Here is a 22,872-nt window from a genome sequence, read left to right on the forward strand (position 1 = left end):
TAACAAATGGAGCACTCCACATGCAATGTCCCTCATGCGTTTATCTTCATGAGAGTGCTTTGCAAGGCTGCACACAGTTGTGTTTACTTTGCTTCAAAGCTGAATTGGAAAATGCTCTCAATTTCTCTTAGGTTTTGCGAATTAACACAATCTGTGCCGCCATAACCATCAGACCCAAACTTAACCCAGGGATTCGCTTATTTCAGATAAGATAAGAAATATGGCTGCGACGCAGGATATTTGACTTGCTAATATGAACTTCTTGTCACTCCTTTAAGCCTCGGACATTCCCGCAGAGACAGTGAGGAGTGCACTGATAGTGTGATGCAAGGCACAACATTGTGAGCGTTAATGAGCTAGTCGGGGCAGTTAAAAGGCAAATTACAAGTTGTCTTACATGTGATGTCACCTCACACCACCACCACCCTTGGCTTTACATCGGAGTAAATGGCAGGTGCTCAGTCATGAATTATTCATGACCAGATTTACTTCATTTTTTCCCCCGGCACAGCAATATCATTTAAAATCAGATGTATTTTGTTGTTTTTTTAATCAAAACGTTTGCAATGAAAATATTGGTAGTTCCAAGAAGTTCATTGATGTCGCCTAGATGAATGTCAGTAGGCCCCTAGGTTTGTGGTGGATTCTCTTGAAGTCCAGAGGAGAAACAAGAGATCTTGGCTGTTTTTAGCTTTTCTCTGCCCTGTGTGTGTTTGCCGTACCTACCGCACATTGGTCGGCATAATCTCCAGTTCCCGAAGAGGCTATACAGCCCAACCACAAAAAAACACCACACTTCGTAGTCTCCTCCATTGCCCGATGAATGGCAATCCCTGGGCCCTGAGTCCACACTATCTGGACGGACAGCGTGGGACACTTTGCATTGTGGACAACGGTGGAGGGAAGTGTCCCCGCACGGCGGGGCACAGCGGGAGGCCCGTGGACATGGCGCAGACGACACGGCACAGCACCTCCGGTTAGCACAATTGGCTATGCGCGGTGCGACAAGTTCAATGTACGTGCACACGTGCAGCCGACACGGCACAGCTGACATGGCACAGCGCTGCGGGAGCAGTCTCTCCATGGCGGAACTCGTTAGTCATCTTCATTGTCGTTGTCCTCTTGAGGATAAAGAGGCTCGGCTGCAACTTTGATTTGTTTCAGATATCGCCTGAATGTATGTCTTATTCCGATTATGTAATACACGCGTAATGATTTGGAGCCCTTTGTCAATCCACTGCTGGACGAGGGCCTCCCTTCACTCTGGTACTCATTTGGTTTGCTAACCATGTTTCACCGTGCTGTGCAGCATAGGTGATGAATGGGCTTGGAGGGAGGGCAAGTCCAGTTCACACAACACTCGTGACTGATGTTAGCCGTGACCAGGTTCATTGAAGAGTGTGCCAAGCACTGTGTGGCCCGAGTCCACCTCCGAACAAATGTTGAACTCGCGCACTTGCAGCTGTGAAGTCAAGCGCTCGGCCACATCATCACACAGTATGGATAACACAAGAGTACCAAAGATGGTTGTTGAGACTTTTCCAAAATAATCGTTTCAACATTGAGACGACTATTGGCAAAACGAAATAATAATATAATAAATTGAGGCAAATGCACTCTTATATTTGTAGGAACTGCTTTTATCAGATTTACAGCTCATCCACAATTCACTCTCATTAAGCAATAAAACATGACACTTTGTCACATCCATGGCTTGCCATAAATAATAAGATTGCATCAATTACGAACCTCTCAAGCCAACCTTGCATGGGTCTTAGCACACCCAAGCAGGGAACATCGCTGCGTCGCACAACGCAACATGCGCGTTCTCCCCCGTGACATACAAACTGCTAATGATAGATGTATAGTGTGATGAATAATGAATGATTTATTGTCGGATGTGAACAGCCAACTGCAGCCGGCTCTTGATTGTAAAGTGACTCGAAATTAAAGGAAGGAAAGGTCAATGAGTAGGTGGAGGAGCGATGAAGCAGAGAGAACCATCAATCAAGTGTCGTATTGTGGGAATTTTATCAAATAAGCTTGCGATCCAGATGTTCCAGCTGCTAAATGGAGCGTATAATAATAAAAAAATAAAACATCTCACGATATTGGAGGTAGCTTTGTGGCTCAGTGGATGATTCCATATCAAAGTGCATAGCCGGCTCACCACTTATACTTGTTAACACGTGGGGTTTCACAGACTATATTATGATTCATAATTAAGCTTTTGGTCAGGTTACGTAATGATATGGTCAAGATGGTCTTGGAAGGCCCTCCACCCACCCAACATAGCCAAACGAATGAATTCTGAAATTCTTGTATATATTTATGACTTCCTGGATTTTGTCCTGAAGATGTTTGATGCAATTTCAATCCAAACATCGTTATGTGGTCAAACCCAAAAGCAATTATTAATCGATTATATTTAATTTATCAAATATTCAAAAGTTGCGACATCAACGCATACACATGTGTAGTCCACATATAAAGTAAACATGTGCATGTGCAAATACAAAGCACTGCACGAATGCAGTATATTCACGGGATATCCGACTGTGGACCACTCATCCAACATTTGGGATTGTTCAATGAGTACTGCTTTGCGGTAATTGGTTGTCCAATGTGGACGTTGAACCTGCCATAGGAATGTAGAATTGGCATCACTGGCTCAGGGCCGCGAGTAGAAATGAGCATCCACTCATTCTCACCTGAGCGGGGAGATGCTTTGACTTTGTTTTAAGATAGGCTCTTGGTTATTCGTGATTACCTGAACCACGATGGACATCGAGTTTCCTGTAATATGGTCGCTCATGACTGTTTAGCAGATTATTTGAGCGCAAGTCAAATTCCTTCCTATGACTCATTCTCAAAACATAGCCAGAATTAGAATCAGAATATTTATCCTGGAGGAATCCGATGAGCTATAAAGCTCTTTTTTTACAGATGTCCACTAGGGCAGGTCAGAATGTTACCACAACAAACAATATAAAAGCATGTTAGGAGTGCGAAATATAGGAAAGGCAAACAAATCACGTAAAAAATGTACAAATAAAGCTAAATTATTGTTATATTACCAGGTAAAGCCTACTGAGCTATTAGCTTGTATTTCAGAAGCGACCTGGCCACAAATGAAAGGCCAACAATTGTCGTATCAAGTATGTCAAGCATCTTTTTAAAACTTTGAGTTCATTCCATGCAAATTGGTTGCCTTGGGTCACAGAACTGCTGAACATATTTAGATTCTTTAATTTTCAAGGAAAGAATAGATTGTTTTTGCTGAGTTATCTACTTCAATGAAATTTCATCTGTCAGCATCTTCCAATTTTCATGACGACTAAGTGTAAAGTGTTGGGTGGGAAGCCTCAACAGCCAGTGAAATCTTTAGTCCTTTTTCCAGCTCCCAAGTTTGGAAATGTCCCCATGAAGCAGAAGTAATATATTCTAAATAAACTGCCACATTTCTTCAAGGGAAAGTGTTCACTGTGTATTCCAGCAATCACCTTACATTCTAGATTTGAAGCTTTCGTGACTGCAAGGATCCATACTCTTTGGTTCTATTCGGTAAAGTCACGTAGGTACAAATAAAATAACAAAAAATCACGACGTTTCGGTCACAACACAAGTGGCCTTCATCAGGTGAAGGGACTGGACTGTCCAGAGAACAGCGTTGGAGTGAAGACAGCCAAGCCCAGGTCGCGTCCTTTAAGCTGTGTGGGAGGAAACAAAAAACGCCTTGACAAAGGAATTAGCATAAAATGATGTACTGGACCGGCACGGTGGGGGGGGGGGGGGGGGGGGATCTTACGTAATGTTGGTGTGAAGGGAAATAAGCTGCTGTGAAAGTTTGGAATACCACTACTTGAATAAATATACTGTACCATTGAAAATTAGCTTAATGTTTGGTTTGATTTAGAACATCTTTCCAATGATTTCTTAATTTGAAACCATCCTCTTGGTTGAAATTGTGTTTGTGTTTGTAAATCTGAATTGCCTCGTGGAAAAATCTCTGATAAAAACCTGTGGGTTTGCAGAGAACCTTGGTATCGGAGAAAACTATATCGTGATCACCCACAGCGTTGTAACAGTGATCAGCTACGGCAGATGAATTCGTTCTGCCGTGTTTCAAATCTGATTTGTGCTCGCGAATTCGGTCAGAGACATGTCGTTTCATCTCCCCAATATAGCAGTCACCACAGGTGCAGCTCAGTTTGTAAACCCCGGGGTACTGTAAGTCAGGAACGACATCCTTCACGGATGGGATCAGGTCACGGATTTTGTGTACTGTATTGAACCGGACCAGGATCTTGTGTTTGTTTAGAATTTTGGAGATCTTTTTAGTAACGCCTGCTATATATGGTAGTATGATGGTTTTGACCGGAGTATCAAGTGGTTGTTTCTGTATGGAGGGAGAAACAGCTTGGCGGATGGTACGGTCAGAGTATCCATTTCTCTTGAGGGCCAGGTGTACATGTTTTAATTCCACCCTCAGACCTTCCCTGTGGAAGAGATATGTGGATGACACTTTCGTCATTTGGCCACATGGCCTCCCAGCTTTAAACCTTTTCCTACACCACATCAATTCTAGACATCCCGCCATCAAATTCACCATGGAAGTGGAGAAAGATGGCAAGCTACCATTCTTGGATGTTCTGTTTGAGAGGAGACCTGATGGCTCACTGGGGCTTTCTGTCTACAGGAAACCCACCCACACAGATTCCTACTTGAAACCTCAATCCCACCACCACCCAGCTCAAAATAATTATCTCATCAAAACGTTATACCACAGGGCACATTGCATTTCGGACCAACACCACCTGACCAGTGAATTAAAACATGTACACCTGGCCCTCAAGAGAAACGGATACTCTGACCGTACCATCCGCCAAGCTGTTTCTCCCTCCATACAGAAACAACCACTTGATACTCCGGTCAAAACCATCATACTACCATATATAGCAGGCGTTACTAAAAATATCTCAAAAATTCTAAACAAACACAAGATCCTGGTCCGGTTCAATACAGTACACAAAATCCGTGACCTGATCCCATCCGTGAAGGATGTCGTTCCTGACTTACAGTACCCCGGGGTTTACAAACTGAGCTGCACCTGTGGTGACTGCTCTATCGGGGAGACGAAACGACACGTCTCTGACCGAATTCGCGAGCACAAATCAGATTTGAAACACGGCAGAACGAATTCTTCTGCCGTAGCTGATCACTGTTACAACGCTGTGGGTGAGCACGATATAGTTTTCTCTGATACCAAGGTTCTCTGCAAACCCACGGGTTTTTATCAGAGATTTGTCCACGAGGCAATTCAGATTTACAAACACAGACACAATTTCAACCGAGAGGATGGTTTCAAATTAAGCAATCATTGGAAAGATGTTCTAAATCAAACCAAACATTAAACTAATTTTCAATGGTACAGTATATTTATTCAAGTAGTGGTATTCCAAACTTTCACAGCAGCTTATTTCCCTTCACACCAACATTATGTAAACTCCCCCCCTCCCCCCCCACCGTGCCGGTCCAGTACATCATTGTTATGCTAATTCCTTTGTCAAGGCGTTTTTTGTTTCCTCCCACACAGCTTAAAGGACGCGACCTGGGCTTGCTGTCTTCACTCCAACGCTGTCCTCTGGACAGTCCAGTCCCTTCACCTGATGAAGGCCACTTGTGTTGTGGCCGAAACGTCGTGATTTTTTTGTTCTTTTATTTTTACCTATGTGACTTTACCGAATAGATCCAAAGAGTATAATCACCTTACATATACACTTAGTGATCATAACGTTTCTACTGAGGAACATCGGTCATAACAGTGGTGTTATAAAAGTCAGTGTCTTCATTCTCAATTTAATTTAAGGCCGCAAAATCATTCTCATAATTTGCCATTTGCTTGATGGCGGGCGGTGTCTTGAACAGGCAATCACTTTCAACTTCCCACACATTGGCGATCATCATTTCATCAACCCCAGGGAGACGATGTGGCAAGTTGACTCTGTACCGAATTTGAACCCAGATTGTGAGCCACGTTCTTATTACTATTTTTTACTATTTACTCTTTTTATTTTACCAGGTAAGGCCCCAGTGAGCTGTATAGCTCTTTTCCAGAAGTAACCCAACCACAGTTGATAGCTCAACGAAGTGGCTTATCATCATGTGGAAATGTATAGCAGCCAAAGACTCTGAACGCACATTGATTCTAAATGTGGAGGGAAAAACCGGAGGACCCGGAGAAAAATGCACACGATCACGGGGAGAGAGACACCGCAAGCTCCAAACATATAGGCGTCAGCGTCGGGATCGAACACACGAACCCATGAACCCACGACCTCATGTATGCCAGGCAAGGTAGTTAACACCTCGTCACTGCAGCACCCACTTATTGCCAAAGTGGCAGCAAATTTAAATGTGCGGTGATATGATATCTTTGAAGTAGCTGCTCCAATACACCCGCATGGTCTGTGAATATAAAGTGACTATGGTGTAATTCAGAATTTTCCCCTAATATTGCTAAAACTCAAGTTTGGTCCTTGCTTTGTTTGATTGTAAAATATGCCTACCGAATAGCATTGGTTTTACATTACTGATTAAACTTGGTGATGTGGAAACCAGTGGTAGGAGTTGCTCTGTTAAAGAAAATTTACTAAAATACATTGATCACGCATTCCCATAAGTTTTGTTGAGTAAACAAAGGCCGCAGAGTGGTGCTCTGTAAGATGACTGAAGCTCATAATTGTAAGGTCATACTTGCAATCTTAGTCGGTTATCAACTGCGGATACCTTCCCTTCAGGATGAGTACGAGTGCCAATTTTCTGAGGAGTTAACAGTGATTGCTCTGTGGATAAACTGTGGAGTGTCCACCACTGGTTCAGGGGTGTCAAATAGAGATGGGCAGATGGCATTTGAGCCGGGAGCCACTTAGACTTGGCCGTTTAGTTTAGAGTTCTTTACTCATTGTCAAAGAGGGATCTGGGTGGGGGGGTGCACTTTCGCCGATAAGACATCATCAGTGTGTGAGGACCATCACAGATTTGAAACCATTGGGGGTTTGACAGCATGATAATGATTAGGTGTGTTGTCACATGTTGTTTACTATTCTTGGTTCTTTCTACGTGACTTTACCGAAAGAACCAAGAATATGAATCCCTGCAGTCACGAAAGCTTTAAATCAAAATGTTGTTTACTGTTGGGGGGGGGGGGGGTGCTGCACGTCAGGGGCCGCACTAAAGGCCACCAGAGGCCGCCAGTAGCCTCCAGTGGCCTTGGGTTTACTTGTTTATTTACTGCCACGCATCGGACAGAAGAGTGCGTTGGCTCCGAATAATGACCGCTTCGAATGCCTTCGTATCAGCTTCTGTGAAACTTCTTTCGTCGGTGCTTGGAAAATGATTCAGTTGTTTTCTAAATAAAATGTCAAGGTGAGAATGATCAATGAAGAGGACTCCTGACACATAATGTAATGAGCTTAACCCAAAAAAAAACCTACCGAAATCGCTTATTATTTTAAGGCAAGAGTTTGCCCTCACACACAATCTGGAGATACAAGCCTTTTCCCCGTCCAAGGACGGGTGTATTGCAGTAAATCTGAAACTTAAAATCGAAAAGCAGACCGCGACGTGATGTTCATTGCATCAATGCGTGTGCAATTTGTAAGGGCGCGATGAAACAGACATATTTCATTTAAAGGTTATAATCCCTTGTTCATCATGACGTCCTTTTTACTTTGATGTCTCAATAGCGCCACGGAGATCACGTGACGTGAGGTTTCTGTCCTTGCAGTGAGGGTTGTTAGTTGATGCCGGGGAGGGGGGAGGAGGCGCCTCGCCCCGACATGTGGAGTGACATCATCCGCTAATTATTTTGAATGTGGGGGGGGGGGTGTCCATTTGGAGGACGTCACATGTTCATGATTATTAATTAGTAGGGCTGTTCGATGTGCAGTGACGTAACCTGCTCATGATTATTAATGAGGGGGGGGGGGGTCCATGTGGAGGACGTCACCTGATGATTATTAATGAGGGGGGCTGGCCTACGTGGAGTGACGTCACACGCGGGACACACAGACATTCTTGGCTCATTGTCGTAGTAAATTTACTATTTGGGCAGCACGCGTCAATGGGAGGGCGAACTCTCGGTTCGTTGACGCGACGAGCGTGCTGATTGGCTAAACCGGTGACCCCCCCCCCACCGCCCCCCCCCCTGCTCTCCAATCCCCACCCTCCCCCCCAGCCCCCGTCCCTCCGCCATTGCGAGGTGCCCTGCGTCCCAACCAACGCGTACCGTTCAATAAGAGCGTGCATCCTCCAGCGCAGAGCGCTCTCCCCATTGCAAGGGCATCTCCCAGGCTTTGAAGGCACAAGCCCGCCGCCACCCGAGTGGACGATCCCCCCGTTCGAGGCGTGATGCAGCGGCGACGGCGTTCGTTGGCATCACCTCGTGGACTCTCGCGAAATTTTGACGTTGTCTTTTTAGAAATGGCCCCGCGACGTCCCCCTCAGTGGCCGTTCTCGGGCGAGGTTCGGTGCGCTTTGCTCACTGCAAGGGTCGGGGCCATACATTTAGTGCGTACGCATGGAGGGGGGAGGGGGGTTGACCCAAATGCGTGCACTTGCGTATGGGGGGGGGGGTCTACTGACAATGTACGCATAGGAAACGGGGGGGGGGGGTGTGAAGCCTCGATAATTGTCTACATTGGCCTTCTAATGAGTTAGATAGTCTGGCGGTGGACTATTTTGCTTAAACACGTTAATATTATTAATCCTTGATCGTTTCTGCTTGGATTCAATATCGGCCGTTCTATAGGATTCGGGGTGGTGGGGGGGTGTGTAAGAATTTGGCGTGCGTACAGGGAGGGGTGGAGGGGTCAAGTTTTGACAGATTTTTTGCGTGCCTGCTAAATGGATGGGCATGTACCAGGTGTTCTAATCTCGCGCAGCGCTCTACATGATGGCACAGGGTATAATTTGGAGTAAGTAAAAAAAAGAAAACGATTGTCCTCCAAACATTTTGGTTAAGCCTTGCTTTGTCTGTGGGTTGGCTCACGCATTTAAGTAACTCGTAAGAATCCTGTAAGTACTTCGTAAATGAATGCGGCGTATGAGTTGAGAGCATACACAGTACAAGTGCTCAAGAAGCCCCAGTCCAGCTCCAGTGTTAATTCATTATTATTCAAATTGAGCTGCATTGGGATTCTGACCCAATTAATTAGTTGTTTTAAGTCCAATGCTAATCAGATGGTAATTGAGGGGCTGATTGAAATTTTTTAGCCTGTCAGTCTAACTGTCAATTAATACACGTTAACACCCGATCTGTTGCAAACTCACACCACAACATGCAAATTGTAGCTATTTTGGTAAATTGGACACGCATGTAAATACTAGCAATAAAATAGAATTATAATTAATCCCCTCAAGTGGAAGTTGCTTATTAGGAGCTTCAGTAATACATTGACTAATAAGTTATTAATTAAAAACAACAAAGAAAATTGGTTCCTTAATAGGATTCTGACAGTCGTGGTGGTAAAAAGGTAACGAGTGAGGGAGATGGTGGGTGTGAAAGCTCTCTCACTGCATAAGAGTTTACATTGCAATCTCTTAACTGGCTCATCATCTGTTCATGCGTGGGACGTCAACACTGGCTGTCTCGCGCAGAGGTCGCCGTCGTGATGCTGGCGTTCTCTCCCCACACGATGAGGACCATCAGTGGAGATGAGCAGGACTCCACACCCCCGCGCGGTTCCACTGCCATCCCATGGGGTTGTCAGGGACGACGGCCATGTCGGAGCACTGAACTAACGACGCTTAGGAACCTGGGTTCGAATCCGAGCAAGGCAACTGCGATTCAGCCTCAAGGAGTCCGATGGTCTTGGTCTGGCCACCATTGACTGCGCTCAAATAGCCATCGTGTTTCATTTGACTTTCTCTGAAGTTGTGTTTCAGCTATGAGGGCCGCACATAAATTTGGCTTTGTGTTTGCCGTGTTATAAACACTCTCCTGCTGTGCAGGCACGTACAGGCATCGGTCACCGTCATTGGCCCCGGGACTGTGTGTCTGCATGAGTGTGCAGTTGGCTCACAACAAGGAGCGGAGCGCCGGTTGGATTAAACACGGCAAGTTGGCACAGTAGGGGGCACAGGTGGTGCATCGGCCAGTCATCTCAGTCGACCCATGGCACCTGGGTCTGTCCCGTGACCTGCCAGCTGGCGTTCGACACTTCACTTGGCCTTAACGTGCACATAGCCTGGCACTAGCACTGTGGTGACATCACCGCCACTTAGTGGCGAATGGCGGTTGTTGTTGTGTAGTTGGCGGTGGATAGAGAAGGAATGCAACGTGGTGGGGGAATAAAGGAAAGTAATGAGGTTGTTAAGCAATAAGGCACCACCATTAAAAGGTGCCACCAGTGCATATGCACGGTTATGCAAGTTTTGCTTTCAAATGTGGTTGCCTTAAAACGAAGCCAAAGGACTAATCCTAAGTGCCTGCATGTCGATTTATTGGTATAATTAGCACTAATGCATTTTTAAATATGGTAATTGGCACTACAAGTATGACATGGGCACTAATTGCCGCTTAGATGTATGCATTATGTAAAATGGCCATTATCGTTTATTTGCTCCGTAAACAACGATGGCACGCTGCATTAGTGTCCTCGCTAAGCGTCGTGTTGATAACCATTGACAGTCCAAATATATTGTTAGGCTCTAATGGAGTCTGCAGCTCCACAAATAAAGGTAAACTACCAACACTATTAGGTAAATATATAGATGCTGAAGCTTCTTCATGGATTTATTACAGGACTTTCCAGGCTTCATGCAACCTCGACGCAGTCACTTTAACAACTTGAATATCGAACATTCTCGTCGGTTTGAGAAATTAGAACTCAGCCCTGTAAACACATCAGATGACTACGCAGTACGACTGAAAACCTATGCGGACGTGTTACCGTGCAATTCCTGGCATCCTCTGCATCCCTCTCTATTCCAGTGCCACGGGTACATTTCGTGGTGAAGCTGCATTAAAGTCCACCTCTCTGATCTGCCACCCAAAAGTTCGGAAACCACACGTCGCCGCACTGCTTTGGAAGTATGGCGGAAGCTTGAATTTCCTGGCGTTGTTGCCAAGTGCGTGTTCTGCTACCGCGAGCGTCTGCAGGTTTTACCCGAGGAAGTGACTGTGCACGTTTCTGTAAACGGCGTGAAATTAAACGTTCGTATGGAGACACGGGTCAGGGGACTTGAGTGGCTGTTGGCCTGGTTAGCACACTGAGCGTAAGTGTTCCAGCGTCTCCCTTACGTGGTCGAGATGGTTTTGGTTTTTTTCCGTCCCGACTTCTGGTTCCCAACTCAAAACATCGGCTGCCTAAAAATGACCGCCAATCTGGCCAGGTGGCACTGTGGCCGGATGGCTTGACGCACGTTGGCAAGGTTGGGAAGCATTAGACGATTCGCAATCGAGTGGTGCTGGGTCTGGGTTCTCGTGTTCCACTTAGGCGGCTGCAAGTGAAAATTCCAATAGCTAGTTCACTCAGCCCATCACACCTCTGCGGTTAATATAACGAGTTACAACTTTTTTTGGAAGTCAACAGGAGCTGTCCCTTTGAATAGACTGATTGTGCCGTAAGCACGTGCACATTTCACCACGAGTTCTTGGTCACAAGTGGAGATGTACGATGGCTCAACAATCGTCTCAGCAGGTTGACACTTTGACTTGCCCATACCTAAGTCCCACTGTGTGTGCTTATATACCCTCGCGCAGTATACATACACACCCATGCAAACTCCGATTATCACGGTTGGCTACATACAGTGTGAAAGAAGTTCAACATAAATATGTACCCATCCCACGTATATAAAACATAATTTCGAGGGACTTGTCGTGTAATGGTTATTGTACTGCACTACGACCATTACAATTCTGACAATGGAGAATTCCACATGCGTTTTGCTTCGTGAAAAAATAAAACATTGCTGCATCATCTTTCTCCAGATTTACTTTACCCAAAAATAAGCAATAGTTTCAATGGTTGGGGGAAAACATCAGCAGTGCCGCGCGTATGTGGGACATAACGATGTACGCTTACTCAAATTGAAACGTGTCACCCCTAATGGGTGCCTATGAACAGTAATTGCACCAGCAGTCTGCAAGGCTAAATTCACAATCATAGACTTTGTATACAAAGTTTGCACTTAAATTGTTTCGTTAAGATTTTTTTCCAAAGATGTAATTGTCTCGTTTTTTTTCTATTGTAGTGATTACGTGTTAAAACAGAACAGCAATTGCTCCAGCCATTACTGCGTTATTGTGGTCCTAAAATTGTCCCCTGTGCAATCACTCACATGCACTAGCTGACCTAATGGTGGTGGGGGGGTTGACCACCAGATGATGAAAATAGAACTGCATGCCAGCAGAGGAATTGATGTTGTACATTCATTGCTCATTTTCTTGTATCTCAGTCTTGTAAAATGGGCTTGTCTCTTCCCTGCATCCTATAAACGTTGCCCTTCATTTAACCCTTCAAGCGATTGTCATTTTCAATGTGGAACATTGTGGCTTATTATCATATCTCACCGAAACCTTGGACAGCATTTAGTGGTTCTTGACAGCCGTGAAAGAAAGAAATGCAGGGTAACTTTGAGCACAAGTTAAGATCAGATGTTGTTGACTTTGCAGCACAGCGTGAGTGATGCATTGTTCTGTACTGGGTACCAAAGCTGCATTTTGTATCTAACGTCATCAATGTACAGTCTTCCCTTTCATCCAGGATTGTCTGAAAAGGGCATTCAGTATTAATAGGGTTTTTCCCCTTTTTTCTGGCAACAAAACTGAAACCTTTTTTTAACGAGGATTCATGTCTGCATTAACCACAATACCTGCAGTCAAATGCAAACAGAAAACATACTATGATAATATATGCATTGTCCTTGAAACTGATTGGTCCACACCAAGGGACGGCGTATGCCTTTCGGCGTCATCTGGTCGAGCACCAATTGGGTCGAGGCTCAAAAGAAAGCCGTCCCTTGGTGTGGACCAATCAGTTTCAAGGACAATGCATATATTATCATAGTATTTTTTTGTTTGCATTTTGACTGCAGGTATTGTGGTTAATGCAGACATGAATCCTCGTAAAAAAAGGTTTCAGTTTTGTTGCCAGAAAAAAGGGGAAAAACCCTATTATTACATTTTGGTACTGGCAAAGGAGGTTTAACGATGAGGGCATTCAGTATTCCCTCGTTATTCACGAGAGATACGTTCCGGAGATGCTCGCGAATTGCACATTTCACGGATAATGACATTGGCCTTCGGAAACCTATCTTTTTAATTTATCACCTTAAATGTATACGTACATAATACATCTCATGACATTCTCTGACATGACTTTATCTCCTCACTTTCTCGTATCACAGTCTCATCACATTATCTAATCACTTTAATCTCATCACTTTATCTCTCGTTACTTTATCTCTCATCACTTGATCTCTCATCACATTACTGTATTTCTGTCTCGATGCAGTCGTGTAGAGTTACAGATGCGATTCGCGGATAGCCAAAATCGTGGATCGCAAGTTCGTGAATAACGAGGGGATACTGTACAAAGGCACGAACGCATCACTCAATAACCCAAAAATAATATAAAACTGTCAAATCACTCCTTTTTTTGCCAAAAACCTTAAAAATTGTTTCCGCTAATGTTTGTCTTCCCAATGACTCGAGCACCATAAAAACGCAGTAAGAGTATTGTACTTTATACATTGATGAGTGCTACTCGGTTTCTTTGGGTAGCCTGGGATGATTTGCTCTCACGTGCAATGGCTGATGAATGATTGGCCGATAATGCATTTGACACATCGATAACTTATCTCAAACGTTCATCATCTCAGAAGTGATAGCTTTCCTTGCAAAGAGATCGTAGCCCGTATTAAATGATCTCATCAGCGATTTGCATCATGGGATCTGAGACACCGTTTGTTTTAAGAGCATAATCTTATTGAATAAAGGACCTATCGAATTTATCTTGTAAATAAAAATAAGAACACTTGTTATATGTTCTGTCTGGAGCATTGTACTCATTGGAAGCAGATGTTAGTTTGAGGTATTAATGGTTGCGTTCGTTACAATAATTATTTCATTCAAGAAAATGCAGAAATTGTTGACATTTATCCGACTGGTACTTTATATCGAGATACAACATCGGGCATTGCTACATTTTGACAAGACCTGAGCGCTGAGCTGGCACCGCTGGGATCTTGGATGTGAATCCAGACGGCCCGCCTGTGATTCAATCGGGTTCTCAAGTGCAGAAAGTTGATGGTTTTCAGCCATCATAGCTACAATTGCAGCTATGATGATTAAAAATATAGGTTTTTAATGTCATTTGAAAAATATGACTCTCACATGGAAAAGTACTGTCCTCTACTCGGGTTCACTTGGGCCAGAGGTCACTCGAAGGATCTCAAAAGTAGCTCTGTGATATCTGCTTCCGAGGGCCGTTCTCTTAGATGCAGGGATTGCTCTGCAGATGCATCGTAGCCTCATATTAATAGCACAATCAGGATAACATTGAGAGGATATGACAAGAGAAACACATTCGTTGCAATAAATGACAGTGATTTCAACGTATTATTGAGATCTGTAACATTTGTCATTAAACACACTGGTCACACTGGTCATTATCATGATAAATACATTTCTCGAACATGAATAATTGTAGCATCTGCAATGCACCCGAGGCTATGCATTAGCAATGGCTCTACTTGAGTGTTTTTTTTTACACATTTGCAGAATAACGAACGGCACTTTGAAAGTTGTAATAGTTTGAGTTTAAATTTCGATTGAAAGCTTTCGTGACTGCGAGGATTCATCTTCTTTGGTTCTTTCGGTAAAGTCACGTAGAATGAGAATAAAATAATAAAATAACACAATAAAATTCTCACGACGTTTCGGCCACAACGCAAGCGGCCATCTTCAGGTGAAAGGAGCAGACCTGTCGGGACGACAGAGCTTCAGTGAAGACGGCCGCTTGCGTTGTGGCCGAAACGTCGTGAGAATTTCATTGTGTTATTTTATTATTTTATTCTCATTCTACGTGACTTTACCGAAAGAACCAAAGAAGATAGTTTGAGTTGATTATCTTGTTACATGGGTGGTTCCGTTTAGGCGGTTTCCCGGCTATTTTACGCGGGAGATCCGTGGGGCGCGAGCACAGCAACGGCAGCGGCAACAAAGCAAAGACAAAGAAACGTCGACATTGCAGGCAACAATTACGGCGTCCTTTAGAAACATTGCGCAGCCAACAAACGACGTATTTGACGGTCATAAATGAAACTCACGCGAATAATTACGAATTTTTTTTTGCAAATATGAGAGGAATTGGCGCCAGAAAAAGTGAGGTACTATTGCAAGTGAAGCTCTCAATTTTAAACTTGATGTGAAGCTTTCGTGACTGCAGGAATTATTCTTAGGTTCTTTCGGCAAAGTAACGTGGAAAGAAAATTAATTAAATAATAGAGTACGACGTTTCGATTGCAACACAAGCAACCGTCATCAGGTAGAACTACATTTGAGTGAGAGACAAAACACAGACACGGAGACACACAGACAGACACACAAGCATAAAGAGACAACACATAGACACACAGAGATGCACACATAACATAGACACACAGAGACACACAGAGAGAGATACACAACATAGATACACAGAGACACACAGAGATACACAACGTAGACACACAGAGAGAGACACACAACATAGACACATAGAGTGTGTGTGTCTATGTTGTGTGTCTTTCTCTGTGTGTCTCTGTTGTCTCTCTCTGCTTGTGTGTCTGTCTGTGTGTCTCCGTGTCTGTGTTTTGTCTCTCACTCAAATTTAGTTCTACCTGATGACAGTTGCTTGTGTTGCAATCGAAACGTCGTATTCTATTATTTAATTTATTTTCTCTCTACGTTACTATATTTTGGTCTAACGATGACGTACACACAGGCGATTCGAAAAAGGCAGTGCAAACGTGAGAGCAAGAGGTGCCACTCAAAAAAGAAGTTAGGTGGAAAGGAGTGAACACGTTTCTTGAATTTAGAGAGGTTATAAGGGTTTGGGAAACGAGACGATCGGAGGGGACTCCACCGCGGAGCAGTGCGAGGGAAGAAACGGAAAGAGAAGTGAGGTGACCTGCAGTGTGGTGAGTGAGTGAAATTAAAGTGTTGCCGTGACCTCCAGTGTCGTTAGTGTGTGAGTGTTGGGGAGCGGGAGTAAAGGAGAGTAGGGGGTACAGCTGGTGCATCTGCCAGTTATCCCAGCCAACCCATGGCACCTGGGTCAGTCCCGTGACCTGTTAGATAGCCTTCGACAATTCACGTGGCCTCAAAGGGCACCTGGCCTGGCACAGGCGCTGTGGTCACATCACCGTCAATTCGTGGCGAATGGCGGATATTGGTATTGTAGCGGTTAGTCCGCTGCGCTACGAACCTGGCGACCCAAGCGGGATTCCTGCTCACGACCAACACCAGCGACGATTATCTGAACTTGTCACGGGCCTCCCCTAGGTTCACTGAGCCTTAAATGAGTACCTAGGGAAACAAATGCGGCCGGGCGTGGTGCTGGCCACCCACCCCCCCCCCTCGTGTGCCGTGCCGGCCTTCACAGGTGCTCGCGAACAGCACTTTCCCCAAGAGTCTGTCAAGGCTATACAGAGCATATTTGTCTTTGCTGTGACCTGCATTGTGCTGGTGAAACACAGCCGTGGCGAGTCCTCCAACGAGTCCTTAACATGGGCGGAGGAATCAACGAGTGACTTACATGGGAACAGTAACCATGGCAGTAGCGATAGAAGAGTGACATTGAAGTGGCTACCTGTTGGTGAGTGGATGATTGGAGTGAATCAATGAGTATTGGATCATCGATTGACCGTGACTACTTCAGTCTGAATTCTGTCCGGTGCAGTGAGGTAGGAACTTAGAATCAGAATCATAAAATTTATACTGGAGGAATCCGATGAGCTATGAAGCTCGTTTTCACAGGTGTCCAGTCGGGGCGGGTCAGAACGTTACAAAAACTGGGTGCTCCACGCCGGAAATGACAACAGGATTCCAGCCTAAGCCGAACTCGTGCTTTTGTATCGCAGTGAACAGTGTTCGAAATGTACAAACATGACCAAACATGGAGAAAGTTCCATCCACACTGAGTCTTGTTAAGGTAGTTACGAAGCAGAGCACACTCGCGTTCTGGAAGCCACATGCACGGGAAATACAATACCTCTCGATTAAGCGTCTTGTTGTCCAATAATGACTCCAAAGTTACAATTGATTACCACCCACAATCCATTTAGGGACACATCATTCAATACATAGCGAGTTGGTTATAAATGTGTTGATTTCGAGGAGTTCATTCTCATTTTACATAACGGTAATGATTCATATTCAGCTACATTTGTTGTCATTTATGTAACGTCTCTGGATGTTTATGTCAACTAAAGGGAAAATAATTGAACAATTCCAGATGGCACTGAGGTTGTTTTTTTCCCGACTCGTATTGGGAAGACCGCGAGTTAAAATCCACGCTGGGGATTGAAACAGTCCATTATCCATTTGGCATTGATAAATGAGGACTCTTCTACGTTGTGGGGATACTGGGTACCACCATAAAAATGTGAAATTTCCACCACTGGTCATTGGTGACATGACGCTTTGGCTTAACTTGGCAATCTTTGTAATTGCTCGTCATAATTTCACGATAATTAAAAACATATCCAAAATTGCATTTCACATGTGAAAGGAACCTGGATTGCCGAGTGGACAACACTCATACTAAGCAGACATTGCAGAACCAGCTTGCTGTGCTGCCTTCGATAAGCACCGCTCTGTTGACTTGTGAGGTTGATGTCTCACGTGCACTTCGGTTCCATCCATGTCTGAAACATAACCACGCGCTCCACATCGCATTCCAGTTGGGTTTATAGGCACATAAGCTCTGTGTGTCTATATTGTGTCTCTCTCTTTGCGTCTCTCTCTGCTTGTGTCTCTCTCTCTGCTTGTGTGTCTGTCTGTGTGTCTCCGTGCCTGTGTTTTGTCTCTCTCTCAAATTTAGTTCTACCTGATGACGGTTGTTTGTGTTGCAATCGAAACGTCGTATTCTATTATTTAATTTATTTTCTTTCTACATGACTTTAACGAAAGAACCAAAGAGTATATGCACATACTGTTTGAAAAGTATGTGTCAGGCTCTTAAAATCATGTTACCAAAGCCAGTGCTGTATGATACTAAAAACTAAACGTGCAACTCTAGAGAACCCCTCTAGTTGATATTTGGCCTTCTATTCCATGCTGGCCAGGCATCTTGGAAGAGGTAGGCGTAACCACACTTTACCCCACCACACACTGATTAACTGTGGTGTACTCATTTATACTGCACGGTGGATAGAGGAGGTGGGGGGGGGATTTAATAACTAGCCCGTTTTTTCGACTGCCGCAACTCCGGGCATGCAAGTGTAGTGTGCTAACCGTTGTTACACCATGGCATAATCTCACTGCACGATAATGCTGCTCGCAATATCATGAAGTGGCTGCCGGAACAAGATTGCTCTCATCCTTGGCCCAGTAACAGCCTCACAACTCGGCTTTACAGCCACCTGAGTAGTCATCTTCGTTACGTTCACGTCTCTTTAGGAATGTGCATTGGTGCCCGCTGAATATTGTCCACCAACAATGATGAGCACCTACACGTGCCTGTTTGAAGAGGAGGAACACTTTGCCTTCCACTATTAAAAGCAAAAACGAAAATGCGAAATGTATTAATTATTCACGGAAAAACGGCAGACCAAAGCGTACGATTTAGACTTTGCCTTCGTGTTGTACCTTCAATGCGATTGAGACATAAATGTGGCGCACGTTTTCCAGAGATAAAAAAAACTGTGACTTTCAGTGGGGAAGCATACGCTCAGATTCGCTCCCCTGCTTTTGAAAGCTTTTTGAAACGCGACCCAGTGTTAAAGTTCCCCGCGTGAATTTTAATGGGTATCCCTTGAGCACCGGGACTTAGAATATACAAAGCAAATCACAGGCATACATTGCTGAGAATAATATTTTTAATTGTACTGTGGTTCATAGTGAAAGGATTTATTTTAAACACGATGTAAATGTTATTTATTTTTGTATGTCATTTAACAAAAAAAAATAAAGTTTCAGATTGTTATAATATCACACAAAAGTTAAAATGATGTGTAGGTAAAAAAAACGACTAATCTCCCCGTAATGTATCTTCAAGCAATTAAATGTGTCCATGGTGCTGGTGATTGTGTTTGAATGTGCAACAATTTATATGTAGCATGATGGCAATTAAGCAAATCCGGACGCCTTATATCCTCTGCTGAGAATGTGGCACATAAAGCAGGCTGTCATGAAGTCATTTGGGGATATCTTTTGCTGTTTCTCAATCATTGTTGTACACTAACAAAGCGAGGACTGATCAGAACGTCTTTGGCCTGATGTAGTAGGCGATGGCTGACCTTGGTGAAACTGTGTTTTCTGTATAGTTCAATTCAAATGCTATGCTCTTCCCCCATTGATATTCCAAGGCTTTTAATCCCCGCGAGGGAGAACTCTTTGCCTAGCTCCTAATACCACTTCTTCACACCATACATCACTTCATTGTCGCAAGGAAATCGCTTTCTCTGCAAGTAATTCTTTAAGTTGTGATACGTGGAAGGCGGCGGGATTCCAAAATCAGGTCAGTTTGGATTTGTAACGAATTTTGCTGTAATTTTCACATTTCTATAGTTTTAAGTTATAACATCTTCCTTGCGTATTAGCCGGGAAATCGGCGAGTGCTCCACGCTCATGTCGAGTCTGGGAGAGTGACTCGGGGCGGGGGGGGCTGTACGAGCGACGTTGTGAATGTTTGAGATGCTGCCGAGCGAGTGAGCAAAGCTTTTTAGCAGTGTTGGATGAAGTCGTCCCACGGCTTGGCTCCGATAGTTGAAGTCGCAGCTTCTTCAGTGAACTTGCAAGATTATTTCAAGTGCCCTATATAAGTTGCATTGTTAATCTCTTACTGTGGAATGTATTGATTTGTAATGATTACGCATCATTTTAACTGAACATCCTCCATTCATAACTTGTTTTCTTTTACAGTATTTTGCATTGAGGAGCAATTTAAATAGTTCCTAAATGCCAAAAAATGCCGTTGCTTCCATTAACACTACTTAATCATTCACTTCCCAATTTAATATTTTCACAAATAAATTTTAATTCGGTTCACTTTGTGGAGAGTCAACGATGTTTGTTGTTTGTCGCGTTCTGACCTCCGTGCCCCTCCTGGACATGTCAGAAAGAGCTTTATAGCTCATCGGATTCTTCATCCAGTATAAATACATTCTGATTCTGTGCTTCACATATAGTGGGGCTCCTGCTATGGCAATGTGGAATTCCCACTGTTTGCCCTTGGCCACTGAGTATCTTTCCAGTGCTCATTTGAGGAGAGAGGTACCCTAACAAAGCGGTTTATGCGACAAGAAAACCTGGTCACCGAAAGGGAGAAAGCATATTGTGTTATCCAAGCTCCATGCTGGCAAGGGATTGATGGTAAATCCCATTGTCGTCTTTAACAAACTTCTCATCATCGCAGCACTTTTCCCAGCATCACATTCAATGAACTGCTCTTATCCACCCTGTAGGGAGCAATCTTTAGCCGCATGCAGTGACAAGTTGTTGCTTCATCGTATTTCCGCCGCTGTTTTTTTTGTGCACCCTCCGAGATGGGTATCACTGAATCAAGTGAAAAGAGCGATTTGGGATGGCATTTTCGCAGACACTGATTGGGCTGAGACCAACAAATTTTCTGTTGCATGATAACTTTTTTGTGCTTGACTCAAGGGGGCACCCAGGACTTTTGCAAGTGCTGCCTCTGTGCAATTGGGCACAAGCACTCTAAAACCACTCGCACACTTGTCTCAAAAAATTAAAGTCAAGCGATAATTTTAAATGTTCTGTCTGCTGGGACTACGCAGCCTACGGTGCTCCTCTCCACTAGCAGTTCCGAGACACTTTTGGAAATTCCACATTCTCAATGTGGGGATGGGGGGAAGTGGGACTAATTATGTGTAGATCAGAGGCATGGTGGAATAAATCAACCCCGATTGGGGATTTGAACTCCAGCAGCTTTCTGATTACAAGATTGTCTTAATTAAACAAATGCTCTTGGGCAAGAGAATGTAGAGAAAGCTCTGTCGGCCGATTGATACATGTTACGAAAATAAACCACGGACAAATTTATGTTTTCTTTGAGAGAAAAAAAAACGCTCTAAAAATGGACAGACAAACTTTCCGATTGACAACAGATGTCAATGTCACAATAACTTAATAAAGTAAGTTTTTTTTAATTGAAAGTGATTTGTTAAAGAATAGAAAATAGGGCCTGGGGGATATGAATGTATTAAACAATAATTGTATTCTTAAAAATTCCATGGTGTAAAATGTACACAACAACAACATGAAAAACAATGCTGCTTTCAAGTTATTATGTTGGATTAGCCCACTAACGAATCAATGAAAATTAAACCTTTTGTTTTCACACCACAAGAAGTGTTAAGGCCAACGTGACAGCCTTGAGTGACCTGTAGACGCTTCAGACCTTGCAATTCAGATGCCCTTGGTCTCTAAATGGGGTCTCAAATCGCACGTCGAGGATGAAACGCGTTTTTCTCTTTTTGGCACTCTGGCAAAAAAAATAAAAGCATCCGTGAGTACAACGGTATTTGTCAAATCTACACTCACGCTGCCAGAAATGAAATAATTGAAGGAATAAACATCCGTAAGAGCGAGCGTTTGTGCTCAATCATCAGGCCAGATGGAACCGTGGTTTGAGCGCTAAATACAGAGTACTAAAAGTTGAGCTCAAATTCTGGCTGATTGTTAGCTCAGTCAGTTATGCTGCCGATATTTTCCAAAATGAGTCCCGCTGTTTTAGGAAAGCAGACTGTCCGATACTATAGCAATGTGGGCACGTCTCAGAACTATTAGCAGGGATGAACATGGAGAGATGTTGCAACCTGCTCTTCGGTAGCTGGGTTATATGTCAATGTTCTGTTTGTCACGGGTTCATATTGAATGACACGCACACATTTCCAGCTTATTCTAAGGCTGTCATGACTAATGGCAGTGGCGTTTGAGGTGTGTGTTGGAGGAGCCAGGCAACGGTTTATAATGTGTGGGTCCCACCTTCTCTGCCGTGCCACTGCTTGTCACCAGAGGCTGCCACCTGCAAGCTCATGAGCCGCAAAGTGTGATGCTTGCTTCAGGCAAACAAGGTGAAGGCAACCAACTGATTCAGTCGTGGACCTCCCTGTTTGTCTATGGGAGCAGTGGTTTGTTTTTAGTGAAATTAAGTTGTTTGTGCGTGGCGCCCAATGAACACGATGCATTGTGCTACTCTGTGTGTCAGTCTTTAAAATGTATAAATGCAGTGTAGTACTTCGTCTGCAATGATCAGAAAATGGCAATTTCGGGGCCGATACGATTCTTGATATTCAAGAATGGTTGTCTTAAATTATCAGACCCATGCAAGGTGAAATGTGATCATTTTAGGCAATGCCATTTTATGAAAGGGGTGTTTTTGAGTGGATGGCATTATGGGTATTTCCAATCAAAGTAGATACCACCAGTGGTTAAGATCAGTGGTGATACCTGTTTATAGGATTAACAAAAATGTAGGCTTTAATAATATAGGATTATTATAAATAGACATACCTTTTACTTCAGTCGTACGTATGTATGTTGAGCTTCTTCCCCACCTGCACGTAGCCAACCCAGCCTCGCATCAGTGAAGAAAAATATCCAGTGAGAAATTAAGCCCAAATATGTGATATATA

General features: G+C 43.9%; 1 protein-coding gene across 2 annotated transcripts in view; it reads left to right on the forward strand.

Moving 5' to 3' along the window:
* The window catches only part of ACAD8 (acyl-CoA dehydrogenase family member 8), a 597,193-nt gene that overhangs the window by 443,271 nt on the left and 131,050 nt on the right, over positions 1 to 22,872 (forward strand). The gene's annotated exons all lie outside the window — the stretch shown is intronic.

The sequence above is a fragment of the Petromyzon marinus genome, chromosome 32 (assembly GCF_048934315.1).
Source record: "Petromyzon marinus isolate PM22_M1 ecotype Great Lakes invasive population chromosome 32, UKy_Petmar_22M1.pri1.0, whole genome shotgun sequence".
Lineage (NCBI taxonomy): Eukaryota > Metazoa > Chordata > Hyperoartia > Petromyzontiformes > Petromyzontidae > Petromyzon > Petromyzon marinus.